This window comes from Apteryx mantelli, chromosome 2, assembly GCF_036417845.1.
Source record: "Apteryx mantelli isolate bAptMan1 chromosome 2, bAptMan1.hap1, whole genome shotgun sequence".
Lineage (NCBI taxonomy): Eukaryota > Metazoa > Chordata > Aves > Apterygiformes > Apterygidae > Apteryx > Apteryx mantelli.
In genome coordinates this window covers 36,103,638-36,111,742 of record NC_089979.1, presented here as the reverse complement: position 1 = coordinate 36,111,742, position 8,105 = coordinate 36,103,638, and positions in this window count along the sequence as shown.

The window sequence follows — 8,105 nt, the reverse complement described above, 5'->3', positions numbered from 1 at the left end:
TTCCATGGAATCTCAGTGCCAGCTGGTTGTCTATTGTCCTAGGCACACACAAATTCAGGATGAACACAGACAGGCCTACAGCAGCCAAGGGCAATTCTGCATTGGCTAATTTAACATTCTTACACTTAATGACCTTCTCATTAAAGCCAAGACTATAAAGTTTACTACTCACTAAAGAATAGTCTACAGAAAAAAAAAAAAAAAAACTTGAAGCAGAAGATGTCATACTAACTGTTATCCCTGTTTACATTCTCATGCAATGACATTAAATTTGGAACTAGTAGAAACTCTGTATTGTCAATTACTTCAAAAATGATTGAAAGTTTAAATAATGTGTACAGGGTGCACACTTGTCCCCAGCCTTTGACTAAGAAAATATATAAAACGAAGCATCTTCTAGTTAATACTTTCTAGCTAATATTATTCTCTAGTGTTCACTACTAGACTACTAATACCACAGATTGGATGATGTATGGTGATTGAGACCAGAGAAATCAAGTAATTATCAATAACACCTGGGTTCCCTAAAAAGAGCCCAATAAGGCCTCCATTTCAGTTTCCTCTAAACCTCAGAAATGGACTGTGTTCACCAGTTAAAGTTGTAGATTAGAGAATAATTTTGAAACAACAGCAGTAAAACCTTAAACTTCTCAACCATCAAAGGTAAGTGTTCTTCACAATCAAAGGTAAAGATGCTCATTTTATTTTGACATTCGTTATACAAATAAAGCCATCATCTCAATATATCAGAATAAACTTCATTGATGTTGGTGTTGTTAAACAAGTTTAAAACAGAAGAAATATGCACAGGACCTCAAAGGATTGCTTTTTGCCGCAAACTAGAAAGCTGTTTAAGAGAATAATGGCACTTGTTCAAGCTCCTGAACTTTCAAAGCAGCTTTCCTTAAATCCTGATATATTTTCACTGCATAAAAAGTTCCTAGACAAAGTTTGGTGGGAGACTTGGGACAGAATCCTATTCCCTTCTTTGCAGAGAAGTCTCCACCATGAGGAGGTACTCACCACCTGGGTGTTTCTGATCAAACATAAAGCATGAAACCAGATGTATCCTCAAACCAGCTGTTAAATTTGAAGGCAGAAGCTAGGAGTTCTGAACTAGCCTAGACTTCAAGACTGTTGTCTTCAAATGGAATAACTGTGGGAAGACCCAGCTTTTTTACACCCCTTTGAGGTGACCATCCTCAGATGTTCAAAGAGGAGCACACATGCTTTTATCAAGGATATTAGCACCCTATTTTGATTCTGTTTTGAAGCCAGGATAGGAAGCTCTGGCAGTAGTTTCACAACACAGAACTTAGGAGACAATACTTGGAGCCTTAGAGGCTTAAAGTGTTCCTGACTCTCAGTCCCAGACCATGGCATGACATCCTATTTCTCAGCAACTTTAATCGGGCAAAAAGACATTTTGCCACCTAAAAGAGCAGTATAACACTCAATCTCCACACCATGCCCAATGTTTTCTGGGTTTTTTTGCCGGGTTAATTTTCAGATGAATGGGTTCCCTTGCACATCTCCTGACATGGCTTCACATACACACGTCAGTATGGAGGTAGTGGCAACAAGCAACTGGAGACAGCACGTGAGGCTGGAGAGCAGGCAGCTTTGGACTTGTGTCAAATTAAAGAGCTTGGGTAAGCAGTGTCCACACAGTGACATAAAATTGCTTGAAATCTGTATCAGTTCACTGTCCTAGTTCATGGGGGAGCTCCATGAACACCTGTGTTGGTGCAACTGAAGGAAAAGGAGGAGTGTGGGGTGAGAAATGAGCAGTCATGGGCAGGAAGTGAGGGCAGAAACCCCTTCAACTGCTGTTGGCACTGAAGTACTGAGCAATTGATAATGTTCAGTGTCACTTCTGAAACTTCCTGAAATGCTGGAAGCAGAGAATATGCTATCTTGTTTTGGGTATCTGAAGTATCTGAAGTATCTGAAGGGAGGGTGTCGAGAGGATGGGACCAGACTCTTTTCAGTGGTGCCGAGCGACAGGACGCGAGGCAATGGGCACAAACTGAAACACAGACACTTCCATCTTAACATGAGGAAAAACTTTTTCACTGTGAGGGTGACAGAGCACTGGAACAGGTTGCCCCGAGAGGTGGTGGAGTCTCCTTCTCTGGGGATATTCAAAACCCACCTGGACGCAATCCTGTGCAACATGCTCTAGGTGACCCTGCTTGAGCAGGGGGGTTGGACTAGATGATCTCCAGAGGTCCCTTCCAACCTCAGCGATTCTGTGATTCTGTGGGTGGATTAGGAAATCTGTGAATAAACTTGATGGCTCTGAGGGGGTGCCTCTGTAAACCAACTTGATACTAAAATGAAGTTCTGCCTACCTGAGGGATTTTACCACCACAACCCTTTCTGGAAGAATCCATTAGAATCTATCAACACTTAAACCTTGCAGGTGATACAAAAATATAATAGAGTTCTAAAAGAGTCTCTTTATAAAGCTGTGAAACGTGATATTTCATTGCCTTGCACTTCATATAGTCATTTATTCCTTTGCAAATTGAATGGGTATTTCATATTAATGGATATTTCCAATCCATATGTAAATGCTGTTCTAAATTGATAGCATTTATACTCACTTAACAGACTTGAAAAGGTTGCATTGAAGACCAGAAATGACTTTCAGGTCACTTAATTTCTTTATCCCGGACCCTTAAATTTTACTCCATACTAAGCTAAGAAACTTATTTGATCAAAGTGTAGCTTGTGCTTGAATTCTGCCACAAGCTCGCTTAATATTCCTGTGGTTCAGTGTGTCCCCCAATGTTTTATCATGTCACAGCAGTTTCCTTACTGTCACCAGAAGACATATTTTGTTTTCCTGATTTTTGCAACACTCTCTCTCAAACTGTTCTGTACAGCTTCAATGCACTTAGTCTGTGCTGGAGTGCTGGGCATGCCAGTACACTGTGGTTTAGCTTCTCCACAGTCTTGGAGTTAAGTTACCAGTGAAATCACATTTAACTCTCAAACTGTTTACAGTCCAAACAAAAGGATTTCTTTATACAGCATCCAAAACTGACAAAGTTACAAGCACTTAAGCTTTTTACATCAAGGTCAAATACAAAGTCTTCCTCCTATTTCCTGTGGCAGTCTTCTGCATACCATAATAGCTTAGACTGCATCTGAAAGCCTCTTCCTTATGTCTCACGCAAGCTTTTACAGATAAGCTCTTTCTTCTAATCCTCCAAGATTCAATCTCTCCTCTTCTAAGCTTCTTTATTTCTGACTTTTTCAGAAGGTATTTCTATACTTGACTCTTAAAGACTTTTTTATTTCCTTGAAGATATAAGTGTCATTTTAGCGGACTAGCTGTTAATCTCTGTACCTAAGTGACCTATTAACAAATTTGTGACTCAGCAAGACAGTAAAATTCTACCCTTTCCCATTATCCTAAACTAGGTTTGACTATATACCCTATATACCCTAAAGATGACATAAGGTCTTGAAGCAGAACACCAAAACCTTTGCAGCCAGGTAAGGCAAACTGCTGATCTGATTTATAATACTGTCCCTTAAAAAATGTTTCAAACATTTTGACAAACTAACTTTGTATCAGATCAAGTAGTAGCTGTCTATTTCAGAATTCCCCAGACCACCCACAGGTCCTTTCAGGACCCTCCTCATTCCTTTCCCACTCCTTAACTCCTGAGATCCTGGCACCTGGATGGTGTTGCTCTCCAGTAAATACAGCCTTGGACTATGTTGTTTCTTCCTGGAGCCTTACCACAGCCAGCTCTCTCTGTTACACTTTGCATGCCACTTTGCATCAGTCTTTTGCCTTGGATGCCCTCCCTGGGTCTGGGTTCTGCTTTCCCTCAGGCCCTTTCCTGAACCACAGGTATTGCATTTAATATCCTGGCATTGCCACCAAGGCAGAACCAAACCCTGCACCTAGCACAGAGCCAGACTTGCCATAAGCAGCATTCCACTGGATGCAGCTCAGTGCAGTGAGACTCGAATGGGAGCCAGCAGGCAGGACGGCAAAGCAATCTCTCCTGGCAATCGCACAGCAAGGAGCTTTGCTACACCTCTGCTTACTGAATGTTTCAGGACCACTGCTAAGGGAACCTGAAGCAATGCAGGAGGCAGTCTCTGACTATGAACGTCAATGACAGCTCCAGCTTTGGTAGCATGCCCTCCAGGAACCTCCCGAAGCTGGATCATACCTGGAGAGGAATGGAGATGTAATTCTTGCATACAGACCAGATTATGGTCCTTTCTCACATTTGAATCCATTTCTTCACTAAGGAAAGGGAAGAATCCACAAAGAGCACACTGCTATGGGGAGGAAATCTTTGAGAATATCCGAGCTACTGGTATCTAGCAACTCTTCAGTTCCTGTATGGCCTCAAGACATATCCAGGACTGTCATTGGTCCAGATACGACAATTACTCTGTGGGACCTTTTCTAGCATAGTTGTTTTCCCTTGTCTTCTGAGAATGCAGCCAGGCCTTGGGCATTAAACTAACAGAGCAATCTAACTAACAACCAGGATGCTCTGTCTCTGCCTCACCTCCAGCAGTGCCCAGGTCTGTTGTCTTCACCATGCTCCAGACCCATTCCGGCAGCTGGTTCCACACTTTTAATACCTGTCCCATTTAACCTGCACTACATATACTTTGGCATAGGTCTTATTGGCTGCTATTTTGTTGCCAGCTGTGAAAAACTGAGCTCCAGTGGCCACAGACAGAGACAAAGGAATAGTCTGTCTATTCCACAGAAGATCATATTGAAAAAAATTGAGCAAGGTTTCACCCAGCCCATCTCCCTCAGTCCTTAGTTGCACATCTGACTTCACCTAACATATTATGAACTATGAAACTGCACTGCACATGGATTAGTGTTATAACATCCTTGGGATGCTACCTGGTGTAGTAGACTTCTCTGTTGAGCCTCTGCGGGTAACTTCTTCTGCCAAGGTAGCCCAGTTCCCTGGTAAGCTGTGAGCTGCAGCAGCTTCAGGACATACACACATCAGTCTGGTCTTGGCTGTGCAAAGAGGCATTGTCCTGAACTGACCCCAACACTGGTGCCTTATCATGCAACACTGGGTGTGTCTGCAAGGGGTGTCCTGCTTCCACTGCATTCCTTCTCACCTACCTGTCCATCATGGGTCCCTCCCATCACCAGTAGCCAGTGTGTCCAACTGATAACCTACTCCAGGGCCCCGATGCCCAGAGCCTACACAGACTCAGCAGCAGCCTGCCCCTCTGTGGGCAGGGTGCCCCACTTTATGCAGTAGGTTTGAGCAGTAGCCCACAAGGCCAGGGATCACATAAAAATTACCTGTGTCATTAGTTTCCCACACACACACTGAACCAATCAAAAACTCTATGCAAGTGAAAGTTACACAACACTACATAAAACTTTATATGAAATAGTAACTATGGGCTTCCCTCATGGACTACCTTCCCAGTTCTCACCAGCAAGTGAAGCAGCTGCAGCTGGTGCCAGCACTTGCATAGCAGGTGTCCCTCGGGTACTTTGGTCCCGTCTGACAGCCACTTGCTCTTTCTTGGCCTCTCAGAAGCACAGACACAGCAGATCTTTTTCATGCATGGTAGTTCAAACTCAACTCTAACTCTGAAGGGCTCCCCATCTTTTCTTCAGGTGGCTAACCACATATTCCATAGACACACTGCAACTGCATACAAAAAAACTTGAAGTATTCCTGGTGCTCAGGGAGCTTTCCCATAAACAGCTTCATAAACAGGTTCATTGGGGTTAGGCAGGAGTCACAGAGAAACAACCAACAACACAGCAATTCTGCTGCTGCTGATAGACCCTGTTAACCTGCTGGCATGACTGGATCTGGGGAACACGTGGGCAGCACGTACCTTTCCAGATGAGTCAGCGCCAATGGTGGCAAAGCAGCCACAATGATATACTACAGCTTACTGTTGACAGAAAACTGTCAGCTTGGACAGGGATGTAGCACACCAGGTTATACATTCTAGCCACACACTCAGCAAGCTGGAGTCTCAAAACACTGCACTCTTGCACACTCCTCATACAGCCACAGCATGAACCAGGAGCTTTGTGTATGGCCCCTGTTCTCTCCTTCTCTCCCACACTGACTTCACCGGCAGTGGCCAGGGGTTATCAGTAGCTATGCAGCCTTCTTTACTGTGCTCACTGGGGCTCACATATTCACCACCTGGCGCTCAGAACACATCCTTATTTAATGCCTTTTCCCCACCAAGAAGGGTCTTTTTATTTGTCAATCTCCCACACTCAAAGTATGGCCATTTGGCAGCAGTCACCACCACTTTTCTCATGAATGTAGAAGTAGTGCTGGGCAACACAAACATCACTCTTGAGAAGTTCAGGAAGGGAGTCAGACTGCAATATCTGCCTTACCTCTATGTCTTGTACAGCCTCTGCTGGATGAATTAAACAGAAAGCAGCATATTTCACTCCCAGCACACTGCATCCCATGTAATAAGTTCTGCCAAGGCCTTCTACAATGACTGTTTATGTGGGAGGATAAAGGGGAACATTACTTTCAGCACATCAGCATGTTGTTTCAGTCATCAAGGTCAATGCTGCCTTCAAAAGAAGCTGACTCCTAACATGGCAACTGACATGGTTCCCATATGAATGTATACATCTTTGGATTTGTAGCCTCAGCTTTCATCCAGGCTGCAACACTTTTTTTGCTCAGTTAAGGAATACTTTAGTATTAGAGATGGGTGTAATTTTTATGCAAAAAACACAAATATGTGGGTTGAAAAAGGTGGTTTGATTCAAGCAAAATTATTTTTTTCAAGTTTGTCAAATTATTTGGCCCAGAATTGAAGTGAGAGAGTCAAAAAGAATTGTTTTTATTTTCAAAAGGAACATTTTCTTTAGAATTTTACCTCTCCTTCCCCCCCCCCACCACGTAAATGATAAATGATAACTCTCCTGTTACTAGAAATGAACCAAATCAATTTTTTCAAGTTTATTTTGAGCTTCAACCTATATCATAGCCTCTGGAAACCCATGTTAAAAATTAAACCCAGTAACAAAACCCTGCATAAACTCCCTTAATCTTGCCTGCTAGGAGCACTGTGTGAAGATCTCTGTGCTGTTCTGAAGCCCAGTGGAAATCAACAGCACCCTGGATAAACATGAGGAATCCAATCTAGGGATCTTGGGAAAATAGTATGGGAGGTGTCAGACTAAAACTCTTTGAAAATAATGTCTGTAATTGTTGAATTGTAGAATAAGTTTGTTATGGAGAAAAAGGATGCCAGCATATTGTCTACTTGTTATGTGATTTTATGCAGTATTTGCATTCTGAAAAATGTCAACATTTGTATTTTGAAACCTGGCAGAAATAGTACATAAAGTAACACTGAAATAAAGAGCTCTCTGAGCATCGTCATCCTCACAGTTTACATTACTGTCTATATTTACCGTCCTTGAAAGGCAGGCATAGAAATTTTAGTAGCCAGTAATAAATCCATCATTTTTCAATGCCTCTATAAAGTCTCCGCACACTTCAATGGGTTAAAATGCACAACATTTTACTTTCTTTCCATTAACGAAGAAACCGGTCCAGAAAGCTGCAAATTAAAATAGCAGAAGGTTCTCCTCCTTATCCTGGGATTCTTCCACTAGTAGTTTAAAATTCCTGTTCACTGAACACAGAAACTTACTGACAGCACCATGCTGAACAGCTCTTGATTACTTGCCCAGCAATTTTTAAAAGGGAACTAATTAGAAATATGCCTGTTTTGTTAACCTCACACTCATTGCTCATTACAGGCACAAGTTTATTCTTTTCTAACACCAATCCTGTGTTGCTGCATAGCTTATTATCATTAATTATTAGTATATAAAATGTTGAATCATGAAGCTGATGCTTAAGAAAATAAGCAGTGTATCCTTTCAAGCCCTTTTCCTGTCAGAGAAGCAACTGCACAGAAAAAACCCCCTGCATCTTAAAAAGAACGAAAAGCTGGAAGATGTGGACATTATAGTTGTCTGTATTGCCTAATAGCATAGAAAATTAAATCCTGGTACAGCTAAGAGTACAATCCAACTCTTTTGAATCCCATTTCAGATCCAATCCTTTCTCTTCCTA